The sequence below is a fragment of the Phyllostomus hastatus genome, unplaced genomic scaffold, assembly GCF_019186645.2.
Source record: "Phyllostomus hastatus isolate PE091 unplaced genomic scaffold, TTU_PhHast_1.1 phas_contig_118, whole genome shotgun sequence".
Classification (NCBI taxonomy): Eukaryota; Metazoa; Chordata; class Mammalia; order Chiroptera; family Phyllostomidae; genus Phyllostomus; species Phyllostomus hastatus.
In genome coordinates this window covers 4,599,423-4,614,469 of record NW_025333543.1, presented here as the reverse complement: position 1 = coordinate 4,614,469, position 15,047 = coordinate 4,599,423, and the positions used below count along the sequence as shown (strand labels likewise).

Here is a 15,047-nt window from a genome sequence, read left to right as displayed (position 1 = left end):
GTCCTCCACCTCTTGTATTTTGTTGTGCTTGTGTGTGCAGGTTGTGTTGAAGGTGGTTCTTCTGTGTGTACAAGGTTTTGAGGATTCTCTCTTGCTTTTGTTCACTTGTTTGTTCTGGGTAATTTCTCCATTATTTAGTTGTATTTTGAGATAGGTCCTGGATTGAGGTTAGTGTGGCTCCCACTCCTTCCTTCACCTTCTTCTGTTGTTATCTGTTGGTGGTTCCTTTGTTGTTGGGTTTCTTCTTCCAGTGGGTATCCTAAAGTTCACAGCTTCAACCTACTCTTTTTTTTTTGTGAATAGTTGGAGGATAAAGGCAAAATGGTTTAAGTCAGCAAGAGTATATTCTATGATATTCACAATAGCAGCCAGTAGAGAAGAGATATAGATCCCATGGCTATGTGTAGTGCTAACCCTGGTATGGCACCCAACTATCCACTTTTTAGAAAGTATAGAAAGAAGATAAGACTCTTCTTTGGGAGGTAAGAATTGTGAGTTGGGTCTAGAAAGCAGAGAGATTGTGGGATGTCAGATTCTGAGGTAAAATGAGAGTACAGAATAGAAAATAGATGGATTGAGCATGGGCTGTGAACCAAAGTGTTGCAGGTTCAATTCCCAGTCATGGTACATGTCTGGGTTGCAGGCCATGACCCCCAGCAACTGCACATTGATCTCTCTCTCTATCTCTCTCTCTCTCCCTCCCTTCCCTCTCTAAAAATAAATAAAATCTTAAAAAAAGAAAAAAAGGAAAAAAAAGAAAATAGGTGCAGTGTGTGAGAGACTAGAGTTAACCACTACAATAATAGAGTTCGGGAAACCATGAAGTGGTGTAAGATCTGAGAGAGGTAATGTGTAGTATTTACAATTGTATGGAACAGCTATTATTTACAATAATAATGGAGCAACAACCATATGACAGAATCTATGTGATCTAGATAACGAGCATAGGGAGTATAGGACCTTGAGGAGTGTTCTAGTGGAACACAACTGAAGTGAAGGACAGTAAATTAACAATACACTGTGAAAGATGGAATAGTGAAAACCTGTCAAATGATACAGTTTAACCATCCAAGAAAAGAAGACTAAACAGAAAGAGGAGGAATATAAAAATGCTGTTAAAATAAAAGATGTAAGAATAATACATGTAAGAAAAAATATTAATACAAATATGCAATAACTTGCATGATCTTTGTAATAGAAAAGTGAAATTTGTCTCACTGTCTCAGCTGTTGGGATGACACTTCTTTGGGTCCAACTCTGGTCTTTTCACAGTTCCAGGTTTTTTTGTCTCACTTGTGGGTATTTAAATAATAATTAATAATAATAATAAAATAAGAAGAAGGAAGGGAGAAAATCTAAAATTGGAAAGAAAAGAAGAAGGAATAAAACAAGAAAGAAGGAAAGAGAGGAAAAAAGAATTAAGAGAAAATAAAAAATAATAAAAATAAAAAAATAAAGAATTACTTAAAAAACAACAACAACTAAAAAAATCTCTTGCTGGTTTCAAACTGGCCACACAGGTTTTTCTGGTCTTGCTGGCTACAGCAGGCTGAGGGGTGATTTCCTTCTCTTTTTTCCTTTCCTTATCTGCACTCAGTCAGCCTCAGGCATGCACTCTTCCCTGGACCAGCCATATGCCCTCCCCCAGGGCTTTGGGTGTGGGATCCACACCTTCCACAGAGCACAATCTCCCTGGGATGCAGGCACGTGTGCTGGGTCAGGCTACCTCTGGTCTCTCACGTTCAGGTGTGCACCCTTCCCAGGGCTATGGTGGTGCACAGGGCCTTCCCTGACACCTCAAGAGCTTTGCCCAGCTGGGTGGGGAGGAGGCTGGAGCAGCTGCTGCAGGAGAATTCCCCAAACAGCATCTCTTTTATCACTTTTTCTTTTTGAGAAATTCTTCCTACTCAAGCCTTCCACTCTACACAGGGGCCTGGTCTCTTGCACAACCCAATTCTACAACCAGACTGGGGCCTATCAGGGTCAGGGCCCACCATTGCCCAACTCTCAACTCTCCCCTGCTGGTGTCCACAGTCTCTGTGAGTGTTCACAGCCCCTGCATATTTGCCACTTAGTCTCTATTCTTCTCACTGCAACTTGAAGCAACCAGGTCCCTCCTGGTGCTGCTTAAACCTTTTTTGGCCAGGGAAGGAGTCATTGACCTGGCTCTCTCCCAATAACCCTGTGGTAGACCCAGTGGGTGCCGGGCCTGGGGCTGCAGCCACCATGGTCCCAGGGCCCTTATTGTCCTGAAGCACTCTCCTTACTGCCTGAGTTTTCAATGTCCCCTACAATTTTTGGTCTCCAAGCTTCATATATGCTGAGGTACTGTTGGCTTTTTGATCTGTTCCTCTGTAGATCAGCTAGGTTTTTCTCTCATATGTAGGGAAAAGTGGAATCTGCTCCCTCCTACCTCGCCACCATCTTCCCTACTTCCTAATCATTTCAATGGGTGCTTAAAAAGCATTTGATAAGGTTCAGCACTCATTTATGATAAAAACACTCAGCAAAGTGGGAATAGAGGGAGCATAACTCAACATGAGAAAGACAATATATGAGAAACCTACAGCCAATATCATACTCAATAGGCAAAGGAAAAATCTAAAAGCTTTCCCACTAAGATCAGACAGGAGACAAGGGTGTGCACTTTTACCACTTCTATTCAATATAGTATTAGAAGTTCTAGCCATGGCAATTAGAGAAGAAAAAGAAATAAAAGTCATCAAAATTGGAAAGGAGGAAGTAAAAATGTCACTGTTTGCAGATGGCATGATAGTGTATATAGGAAATCCTATCAACTACACCAGAAAACTATTGAACCTAATAAATGAATTTGGCAAAACTGGATACAAAGTCAACATCTGGAAATAGAAAGCACGTTTTTTACAATGATTTTTCTAGCTAAGGGATTGTTAATGTTGCTGGTCTTTTAAAAAATCACTTTTGGTTTTGTTGACTTGTTCTATTTTTCATAGTGTCTAATTTATTTCTTTCTATCCTAGAATGTATTATATTTTTGTCCTTATTATTTTGGATTCATTTTGGTCTTTTACTCCATGCCTTAAAGTGGAAGGTTAAATTATTGATTTGAATTTTTTCTTTTTAAAATATTTGTTCATAGGTATATATTTTCTTTTGAATATTCCTTATATAGTATCCTGTAAGATTTAATGTGTTGTATTTTTGTTTTTATTCATTCTAGTTTCCTGTGTTTTGTTTTTCCTTTGAGCCATTGACTATTGAGTAGAGGGGCTGGATGTGAGGGAAGGTTGTACGAACGCTAACTGTTTTGGTTTTGGTGGTTTTTAAAATTTCTTATATCTTGTCATTTGTTACTTTCATCATAATGGCATCTTCATTTACCTGTTATTCTAGGAAATAATCAAATTAAAAATAACAGAAAGGTATGAGAATATGGGAGAATGATTGATTATGTATGTAGATTATAGGAGAGAAAATGGTTAAGATGAGTAAATGAGAGTGAGACTTATGCAAAATCATAGGAGAGAAATTAATAGTGAAAATCAAAGGGGTGAAAGAAGAATGAAGATGGCAGAACACTTCAGTGAAACAGTGGTGTTTTATTCCATTCATTTCCAAACTGCATGATGCTGTAATTCTGTTTAAACTACTTACCAATTCCTATTAATGAACAAACAAATGGAGGTTTGGCTGCTGTCACAAAAGGCAAACTCATGAGGCAGGTGCTGGTACAAAATGAAAAGATGTTTATTTAGATGCCACACAAGCTGGGAGAATAGTAGACTCCTGTCACAAAGATTGTCTCCTCTTCCTGCTCAAACCCATGGTTCTTACAGAGATGAAAAGGGGGAAAAAATCTATCCAATTATCTTTTGAGCTGTTGGTGCACTCAGGCCCTATCCATTCATCTTCTAGTTTTTGGAGAACTTGGCATAAGAACCTCCCCCTACTACTATCTTGGCTAATGGGTGGAGACATCCATGGTGCTCCAACTGACTGTTTTACAATAACAATTTCCCCTTCAAATCTCTGGACTCTTGTAATCTTACAAAAGTAAATGGATGAGGGTCTCATTCTTCTGTGGTTACTTTGTGCTGATAAAAGACATAGTTTTACCTATCTCCAGGTCCAGAAAGTCTTAATATCTAACAAAGGAAGAGGGGTTCAGGAATGAAGGGAAGCCTTTATGCAAGGGAGTAGGATTGCTATTTCAGAGGGTTGTATATGTGGTATCTAGAAGATGGCACTACTGAACAAGGGAAGCTGGGAGACTGCTCCTTATTTCAAGCTATGGTGTTGCAGACTGGCTTCCAAAGTGAGACTTATTGTGCAGATAGACAATCAAGTGTTTCAGTTTCAGTATCAAGTGTTTTCAGTTCAAGTGTTTCAGTTCAGGTGGTTTTTGTGTATTTTTTTTTCCACTAGAGGAGTCAGAAACTGAAAAAAAAAAAAACAAAGGATCCCCATGATCTAATCCTGAGGGTAACTTTATGTGGCATACTCAACAACAGAATAAATCTGCCCAGAAAGCCACTCTCTGGGAAATGCAGAACACAATAAAAAATAACAATGTCACTTAGCTTTGGGAGGCACTTTCCCTTCTTTAAATAGGGATTTCAAGTCTTGTTTGGAGGTGCAAGTTCAGCTTTCCCTTATAGTATCAACACCAGCAGCAAGATTGGGGTCCTCTCAGACAGCACCCACTTTCACAGTGACCAGTTCATTGCTCAGCTAACTGCTATTCAGGACCTTGAGTCTTCCAGTATTTCTAAAGACTCGTGTTCCAGCTGAAATGGGTGTTAGAGATCATCAGACAATTAAACAGACCTACAATGACTAAACATGTGCAAAATTATGAGTGTTTGTCTAAAACAGAAACTTGAGAGGATCTCCAATAAACTATCACAAAGAGTTTAAGTTAAGCTCACTCTGGGGTGCTACTCTAATTCAGAGCAAGACAATAAGGAGTGCCTGGTTCCATTTCAAATGTATCTCCTGGCATAGTTTTGCCAAGGCTTTCTTTATTGTGTGTTTCATTTTCTTATTCTTTCCCATAGATTGAGGTCTCCAAGATGCAAGTAGTTTTCGTTGAATTTGTGATGGCTGTCCTATCTTCTGGGAGATTTCTGAAGTGAATGATGGTTGTTTGTTACTTTGCTGTAGGGAAGTCCAAATATAGGAATTATTTCATTGAGTAGAAGTTTTGCTACCATAGTTGCCTTCTCAGTTCTAGTGGGATTTCTCTCTATCCATTCAGAAAAAAAATTCCACAAAAACTAATAAAAATTTAAAGTTTCCTCCCATTTTGAACATCTGTTTAAAGTCAACTTGCCAATCTTGAAATGGGCATATTCGTTTATATTGCACTCCATTTTCCGTTGAGGCATGTGGTTTCTTAGGATTATTTTGGGCACATATATAATGACAGGCTTGGATAATCTTCTGACTGGTCTCTTCAAATGTGATCTAATTAAGTTTATTACAGCATCCCTTTCATAATGGATTCATTCATGAAGGTATTTGAAGATGAGATATACTAGAGCTTCAGGGAGGAAGATCATAACATGCAGGGTGATCTTTTGTATAGAATTAGACTAGCCAGGGTTAGATAATCCCTATTCATGGGCCTGTTACTCATATAGTTCTGTGTAATGGGGTTTAAATTTTGACAAGTCCAGCTGGGGGATGAAAACCCCAAGAACGGCTGGTCCTTGCGTAGCTTGTCTTGCTGCTTTATTGGCAATTTGGATTTTCTGGTTTGTTTGGGAGCTGTTACTCTCGTATCCTGGGCAGTGCATTATGGCAACCTGGTTTGAAAGATTCAGTTCCCTAGCAATTTTAAAATGTCTCTTGCATGTTTGATATCCTGTTTCTTGAGTTTAAGAGCCCTCTCTTTTTCATATTGACCCATGGTCATGGACTACCATTAAGGCATATTTAGAGTTAAGTGTAGATGTTAACATTCTTTCCCAGTGATAATTCTAAGACTGTGGTGAGGGCTATCAGTTCAGCCTTTTGTGTCAAGGTTCCTACAGCAAGGGCTTGGACTTCTATTACCTTGTGTATAATGACTATTCATCACTATGCATCCCCCTTGTGTATACCCACCTCATTGCTAACTATTCTCCATGAAGCTGCCCCAATCTGCATATAAATTTCCAGTCAGATTCTGTCATTGGCTGGTCTACTAGATCTGGTTAGATGACATAAATTTGGTCAATGATTTCTAAGCAATCACACTGGAGATCTGAGCCTTCCTCTCAGTGAGAGTGGAGGGTGGTTGGGTACAAAGCAGTGGTGTTTTGCAAGGCATCATTTAGGTTGTCTAATAAAATGGCCTGATATTTTCACATGTGCCCTGCCATCTGCCAATTCCTTCCATCTAACATTTCTTTCTGAGGGTTTTTATCCTTTCTATTTTTACTTTTGAATTTTGGGCAGGCTTTTCTCCAATAACCATCCTTTTGGCAATGATCATATTGATTGTTGCTAGTAGGTATTTTCTTTTTCCTTTCAGGTCCCACATCTCCTTTTGGTTTCCCTGAACTATTTCTAAGAAAATAGTGGCCTGATTTCCTTGTTTACCAGGCATGGCAAACTTTAAAAACTAGATACACCAGCTGGGAGGGAATCACTTTCAAAATCTCATTTAAGCATTGGAGCTTTCTTTTGATGTTGGGGACACTTTGTTTAGTGAAAGTCATTGTTTACCATCCAAACATTTTCTGGTGACTGTGTGTCAGCATCACTGCATGTTCAATAGGCCTGATAGAGCATTTCTAAAAACTTAGGAGAGTCTTCATTTGGTTTCTGTTGAATGACCCTATTATATTCAGGCTCTTCAGCTTATGCACCCTTTTCTTTAGCCCTTATAATGTGCACCTTTTTGTAATGCTCTAAAAAGGCTAGGTCCCCAGTATTGGGGTCCCAGTTGGGCTCAGTCAAGGGAATCATAATAGCTTAAGTTGGGGATCCTATTGAGATTCTCTTTATGGAGGCCATGAGCCTCTTCATTAGTCTTATTTCTAACTAGCTGCCTTTAGTTGGCATTAACAGTCTGCACATCTGTCCAGTTTGGATGATGAGCGTCAAAAATGGAGATGACAAGATCTGTTATTTTCTGAGGATCTTCCCTATATGAGTTGTTGGTATTCTTCCAGTTTAGTAAATCTAAAGTAGGAAACCCAGCATGGGCTTAGCAGTGGCAAACAGGCTGGCTATCCTAACATTCCACCTATAAGATATTTCTTCAAAGTGAATTGACCTAATCTGGATAGAGGTGTTCTCTGGTCAAATTGTGTGCTCTGCTGAGTCTTTAAAGCAGGGACCATTCCTTCTTCATATGGGGGAGGGGATGTTGCCCCTCTAGGTTGTATTTCAGAGATATCTAGCAGTGGGGGTGGTAACATGGGAAATCTTCCTGCAGTTAATCCTGTATCCCCTAGGTTTAAAGCTTTAAAGAGATTCATTTCATATTTTTCCTTTTCCTTCTATGTCTTACTATCAAGTGGCATCTGGAAGCCCACTTTCTACTCTGTATCATTAAGTGTTTCCCTTTCTTTGCCAAATCCTTATTGTGGAAAGACATAAATGCTAGAACATAAGGAATTTCACGCCATTTCCCTGAGAGTTGGCAAAACAATCCCAACTACGTGATGGTGAAGTAATTTAGGGAACCATTTAGGGGCCATTTTCCCCCATAGTCTAAAGTATACTTTAGTCCAGGCAGTGTTACAATAAGAAACAAATTCTTTCTTAGACATTTCTGATCGTTCTACATGGACCAATCTGCTAAAATTTTGTCCTGTGGCTCTCTTTAGAAGTCAAATAAGGACAAACCCTGATGGCACTAAAGTCAAAACCTAAAACCACAGTCATAACAAGGTCCCAGACAAAGTAGGAATGTGTAAAAACTTGAATCCACAATTCCATCATTACAAATGAGTGCTCAGAGGCAAATCTTAGTGTCTTATCTCCTGGCCCAAATAGTCCTAACTGGACCTAAATGGCACAAAGTCCAAGTGGCACGAAGCTCAAACAACGATTACCTTCCAATTAGTACCACAAACAGTCTTATTTGGATCCAACTGTTTCAATAGCACAATGTCTATGTGGCACAAAGCCTAAGTGGCAGACTTAACCTCACAACCAGTAATGCAAATGGTACTACCTGGATGAAAGTGGCACACAGCACAGATGATACAAAGCCCAGGTAGCATGAAGCCCAAGTGGCATAAAGTAAAGGCCAAGCAGCAGGAATGGAGGACCCTTGATGTGCATGCTGGTTTGACTCACCCAGTCTTGGAGCTTGTCTCCTCCCCAGAACCAGCCACGTGTTTCAGGTGGCTCCTGCCTTGAGTAGGAGTAAAGGGAAATTCCCTGAGACTGAGAAAACCCCACAGTCCCACTGTTGGGTTCGGGCTGTCACAGGCAGCTGGAATATGAGCCCAGGAATTCTGGGACTGATACATGCAGTTCCATCTGGGTTGCCAAACTGTTATCAAACAAAAGAATAGAGTTTTGCCTGCCTACTACCACAAAAGCCAGATTTGTGAGGCAGGTGGTGGTACAAAAGTTGCTGCACAACCTGGGAGAATGGTGGACTCCCATCTCAAATACCATCTCTTCTTTTTGCTCAAACCCATAGTTCTTATTGGGATAGTTAGTGGATAGTTATTTTTTCTGTTTTTTTTTTCTCCCTAGGTTTTAGTGCTCTTGGTGCCCTACGCATTCATGTTTAGAGCTTTCTGGTACACTGGGGGCCCTACCATTCATTATTCTAGCTTTCAGTGTGTTCTGACTGAATCCATTCATTTTTCTAGCTTTTGGCATGCTCAGGCACTATCCATTTTACTTTCTAGCTTTTGGTGCACTCAGGCTCTATCCATTGGTCTTTCTAGGTTTTTGCATATAATTGGGTCCCATTGATTCATATTTTTAGTTTTGGTATGCCTGGTGTAAGTACCTTCCCCTTAATCATCTTGGTCAATGGACAGAGATTCCCCTGGTGCTCCAACTTACTGTTTTACAGTAACATTCCCCCAACATTGGGTTTATAAAATCAGATCTTAAAAGTATGAGACTGCTGGTGTGCAATCCATCCTGGGAGAATACCTTTCTTTCTTCTCAGGGGAGCATCTCCTGGACTCTAAGTGTCCCTATGAGATTGTAAATGGGAGAGCAATGGGCAGCAGCAGCTTGCCCCAGATTAAACACCTAAACCTGTCTCCAAGGCCTCCTTTTCACAGACTTCCCAGTGAGCCAAAGCAGTCCCATCTAGGTTCATTTCTTTCCTACAGCATTTCTAGAGAGCTAAAGCAAAACCACCTAAACTTTCTCCTGTTGCTTCTCTCTCTTCTGACTTTTCATAAAGTCAAAGCAGCCCCACTTAGGCTCTCCTGTGTCTTCATCTAGTCTAACCTGTTTCTTGTTCCACTGTCCCCAGCTTTAATAATGCTCTCAAAGTAAAAAAAAAAGGGGGGGTGGTTTTATATGAGAAAATCTAATTCTGCATGAGCAGAAATGAACTTTTTAAAAAGATTTATGTTAAAAACACCCATCTGTGAATTTATAATTAAATAAATTTACTTAAACTTTTAATACAGGTAATTAATATAAAAAGGTGAATTCTTTGAATTCATTATGGATTTTGTCATACATTATCTAAAAACCACATAATTTTTCTGAAAGAGAAGTGATCGCTGTGGTGATTTTTAAACGATTTATGTTAAAAACACCCATCTGTGAATTTATAATTAAATAAATTTACTTAAAATTTTAATACATGTAATTAGTATAAGGTGAATTCTTTGAATTCAGTATGGATTTTGTCATACATTATCTAAAAACCACATAATTTTTCTGAAGGAGAAGTGATTGCCATGGTGATCTCTATTAATTCAAGTTAGTTCTTATTGTATATATTGTTACAAATAGGATTTGGGGGACATTTCAGCATTTATTTAAAAAAAATTGGGAGAACCAGTGATAATGATCCAATTATTGTGTGTCATCTGCTTAGTTATTATATATCACTTAGAGTCACTTTTTAATTAAAAAGCTCTGAATATTCTGGCATTCATCTGTATAGTATGAATGAACAAGAGAGCTAATTATGATAAAATGCTTCAGACTGGGCTTTAGAGAGTGCATTTTAAAGTATATCCCTATCTATGTGCTTTGAAAAGCATGTTTGGAAAATTAAATTGGTGCTCTATTTTCCAGATTAGTAAGAGGAAGAGATATCTCTATGTACACACTTTTTTCCCTTAGTTGTATATTTGATTAAAAAGAAACAATGCATGAGAGCCTAGTATTTGCAAAAATTCACTAAATGAAATTGAATATGTTATAGTTATTTTTCCTGAAAACAATATTAGCCCCGGGCATAAAAGGATGGTGTTGTAATCAAGAACTGAGTTTCCATACCTAGCCACAATATATCATATAGGTGGTATTTCTGTGAGTTTCAGGTCCCTGTGAAAAAACTGGAAGTAGACAGAAAGCTATTTGGATAAATGCTGCACCTGATACATTCACTTTGAAGATTGGTGTGTAAAGTTAATCTATCTTCCATTCTTTTTTTCATAAATTATCTAAAATATAAAAGGAGAACAAGAAACAACTCAAACTATTTCTAGGGAAGCTAAGAGATCACATATTACTTAAACCAACATATAATAAGATCACTAATAACTAGGAGATACCACAGAAGCCACAGTGGACTGTCCGAAGGATCCAACAAAATACCTTTCACGAAAGGGACTGACATAAACTCAGGTGGGATATCATATTCATAAAGATAGAGATGACATGCAGGGATTGTTATCAGGATAATCTCCATACTTTATTTAGCTTTGAAGAATAGAGGAGGTAAATATAAATATGGAATCCTACAAATAAGACATATTTGCAAGAAATAGTCTATTTCCATGGAGGATGAAAAGAAGTAAATATTTCCTAACAGAAAAAAAACTTGTTTGCCTATCTTTATTTACTAGATTAAATGAAATACTAAATAAAATAAAGTTAAGGCACTTGGTCATGAACTTGGAACTTATATTTTTTCCATGAGAATATCCTCAAGATGAAAAAGGAAAAGACTGTAGGCACACACATCAGAAGAATGCTTCTGTGGACTAGATGAAAATCATCCACACAACACATTTTTCATTGTGAACTGAAACACAATTATGGACCATGTCTCCTAAGAAAGTATACAGTCTTAAATAATCATATGATAAGGAGGAAAACACTCTTGAAAAGATGAAATTATAGTGACTAAGAACTGACCAACTCTTGGTAAATAAGGAGGTTTAGGTTAAAATGGCAGGAGAATGTAGCTCATCGGGGGAAGAGAAATTTGAAAGTGTTCCTAAATTGTACTGATAGTTACAGAGATCTATACATATTTTTTTTAGATTCACAAAACCACAAAAAATAGTGGATTTTAGATTATAAATTTAAAAATATATAAAAAAACAAATAAAAAGTCAGAGACACCTGAATGTATATGCCAATTATTTATTCAACTTTTTAAATTTATCAGTTATAGTTTGTTTTCCAAGTTAAATATAATTCTTTCAATTTCTTGGCTGTTTTAAGCAGGATTATTTTTGACCCTGTGTTGGCACATCAAATTACAATTAAATTTAAAATGCATTAATACTTTTAGTGTAATAAAACTAAGATTAGTGATTTTTAGTTAAAATACTTTAAAAATTACAAAAACAATTTATTTCACCTGAAATATTCAAACTAATACTTTCCTCTGGAAGTCTAGGTTAAGCATATATGTGTAGAAAAATAAATTTTGAAAATTATTGCCAGAAGAATTACAAAGAATTTTGAAATACTTATTATTTAAACTAACAAAGCTTTAAATATATAGGAGTATCATTTGTTTTGCAGTAGGCTAGTCTTTTCAACACTAATGCTTGTTCACTTAGCAATGATTCCTTGAACAAAATTCAGCCAAAACTTTTATAATATGTACCAATCCTGTATTGTTTCTCATTGTTTTCTGACTATCAGTAATCACTATGTTTAACAACCCTTTTGATGATGCATTGAAAATTGCCCATTGTATAAATGTACAATAGTTTTTTGATGCATTCATAAAAAACTATGGTATATTTACACAGTGGAATACTATGCCAGTAGAAAGAAGGATCTCATACCCTTTGCAAGAGCATGGATAGAAGTGAAGAGCATTATGCTAAGTGAAATAAACCAGTGGGTGAAAGACAAATACCATATGATCTCACCTATAAGTGGAATCTAATCAACAAAACAAACAATCACGCAAAATATAATGAAAGACATTGAAATAAAGAACAAACTGACAGTAACCAGAAGGGATGGGGGAGGGAGGTGGGCGGGAGGGAAAGGGTCATTGAGGAACACATGTAAGGGACCCATGGACAAAGCCAAATGGGGAAAGGATTGAGGGTAGGAGGTGGGGATAAATAGGGTGGGGGGAAATGGTGGGGAGAAAATGGAGACAACTGTATTTGAACAATTAAAAAATAATAAAAATAATACAATAAAAATAAATTAAAAATTAAAAATTAAAAAATAAACTTCTGTTTTTCTAAATAAATAATGTATTCAATGCTCTATTTCTTCTCTAAACACTGCATTGGCATAAAATTTTCCATGTAATTTGTGTGTATAAGTATTTCATAGATTTTTCTCTTGTGTTTATAATTATCTTTGGATGAATAATAGTTTTATTAATTTTTTAGACCTATGCCATTTTTAAGCTATTATTTTGTTATATATTTCCAATAATATTGAGGGTTTTTTCCCTTCCTGGTGTTCCTATCTTTAGGGTGTTGACACTTGTACCTCTATATTTTCTTTATTCTATGTTCTCTACTCTTAATTTTTTAATGATATTGTTCATGGTAAGTTTCTTCTTCTTTCCTTTTTCTCTAATTTGTTCTGAGGCTGTTATTTATTGTGACATTTAACTCTTCTCTTAAATAATTTATTTTTATATATTTTTTGTAACTAGAGACTCCACTTTGTCAATTTTTGACTAATTGTTTTTGCTACATTTATCCCTTATCATTCCTCATCCCATTAAATTTAGTTTTATTTTTATTTAAATTCTAATCCTATTTGGTCCATCAATCCTGATAATTTTTGCCATAGGTTGTTTCAAGGCAAAATTTCTCGTGTACTCTGCTATTCAGGTGAAGAAGGCTATTTAAGATTATTACAATAGAGGAGAGATACCAAAATCTGAACTCAACTCCACTGAAATAAAATGTGGTAGAGACTCTAAGAGCTTGAATGATAGGGAGATCTTCAGCTTTTGTGTTTGTAAATTGTCTTTACTCAAAGCAAGAGTAAACGTTCTGGTATCTTTATGACCTGAAATAGTTTTGAAACTTGGAACAAGGTATTCTCTGAGGTTAAGCATGTACTCTCCTACAGAAACTGGGAAATTGGGGCACTATTATTTTCAATAATTACATTTCAAAGAGATAGTCCCCAAGACCTTTGGATGGATCTGGAGAGCATTATGCTAAGTAAAATATGCCAGGTGGTGAAAGACAAATACCATATGATCTCACCTATAAATGGAACCTAATCAACAGAATAAATAAGCAAGCAAAATATAACCAGAAACACTGAAATAACGAACAAACTGACAGTAACCAGAGTGGAGGAGAGACAAGGATAATGGGGAAAAGTAGGAGAAGGCCCATCAAGGAACATGTATAAAGGACACATGGACAAAGCCAAAGCAGGTAGGTTCTAGGGTGGGAAGTGGGGATGGGTGGGGTGGGGGTCCATGGTGGGGAGAAAATGGAGACAACTGTATTTGAACAACAATAAAAAAAAGAAAAGAAAGGAGGATAAGAGAAAGAAAATAGCCTTCAGTTGTAAAATTGGCAAGAAACTAAAAAAATTTACACTGTGACCCTGGCCGAGAATTATCAGAATCAAAATATATAAAGTGGATAGAAAATTTTTCAGCAGTGTAGATTAGTGAGTTGTTGTATGTGATGGTGCCATTGATAAAACATGTCTCCTCATATCTTACAGTCAATAAATTTCCATCCAAATATGGACCAACTGTTTTTGACAACTACAGTTGCAGTTATGATTGGTAGAGAAAAAGTCCATATCCTCTGGAAATTTTTGATGCTTCAGGGCAAGGGGATTATGATAGACTACGACCACTGAGTTATCTACAAACAAATTCATTTGTAGTCTGTCTTTTAGTGGTTTCTCCATCCAAATTTCAAAATGTAAAAGATAAGTGGTTGCCTCACATAGCTCACCACTGTTCAAAGACTATTTTCCTGCATGTTGGGACCAAAATTGATCTCAGAGATGACCCCTCTATTACTGAGACACTTGCCAAGAATGGACCAAAGCCTAGCATTCCAGAGACTGCTGGAAACCCTGCTTGAAGGCCATCAAGTATGTGGAGTGTTCTGCACTCACCCAGAAAGACCTAAAGAATGAATTTGCCAGTGCAACATTGGCTACCCTGGAGTTTCCATAACTGACAAAGTTGTGTGCTGCTATGAACTTCTCTCCACAGCCAGTTTTGAAACCATACTAAAAGCAATGTTTAAATCAAAGTACAGATTAAAAATTAAGAACTCTTTCTGTAATAATGACAAATGTCCTTCAACTACCCATAGACCCTCATGTGAGAAAAAGACCACAGGTATGGTCCTTTTTCCCCCTGTCAATACAAGTTAATTCTGAGTAATTCTGTATTGTGAGAAAAGTAATCAGTACTAGTGTTTGTTTTGTAGTTTCAATTTTTAAATTATTATTTTAAAACAAGTCATGCTTGTGATAACTCTGTAACAAACTAGGTAATGTGGAAGCTGCTCCTGGGTTCCCCTCTGGAGAGTAATTTGGCACATATAGGTATTTTGTGGGGGGATACAGGAGATTTTTGTTTATTTTGTGTTGTGTTGTTTTATTTAGTCTTTTTTAAAAGGTCATTAACCATTGGACTATCTTTTAGAGGAGAAGGATGGAGTATTTCCATATTTCATGTCCTAGATCTAGTTTAGAAAACATTTTCCCCA

At 37.1% G+C, this 15,047-nt stretch overlaps 1 pseudogene; it reads left to right on the top strand.

Annotated features, from left to right (window-relative positions):
* Nucleotides 1-13,723: 13,723 nt before the first annotated feature.
* On the top strand, nt 13,724-14,506 carry LOC123824159 (annotated as a pseudogene).
* The last annotated feature ends 541 nt before the right edge of the window (nt 14,507-15,047 follow it).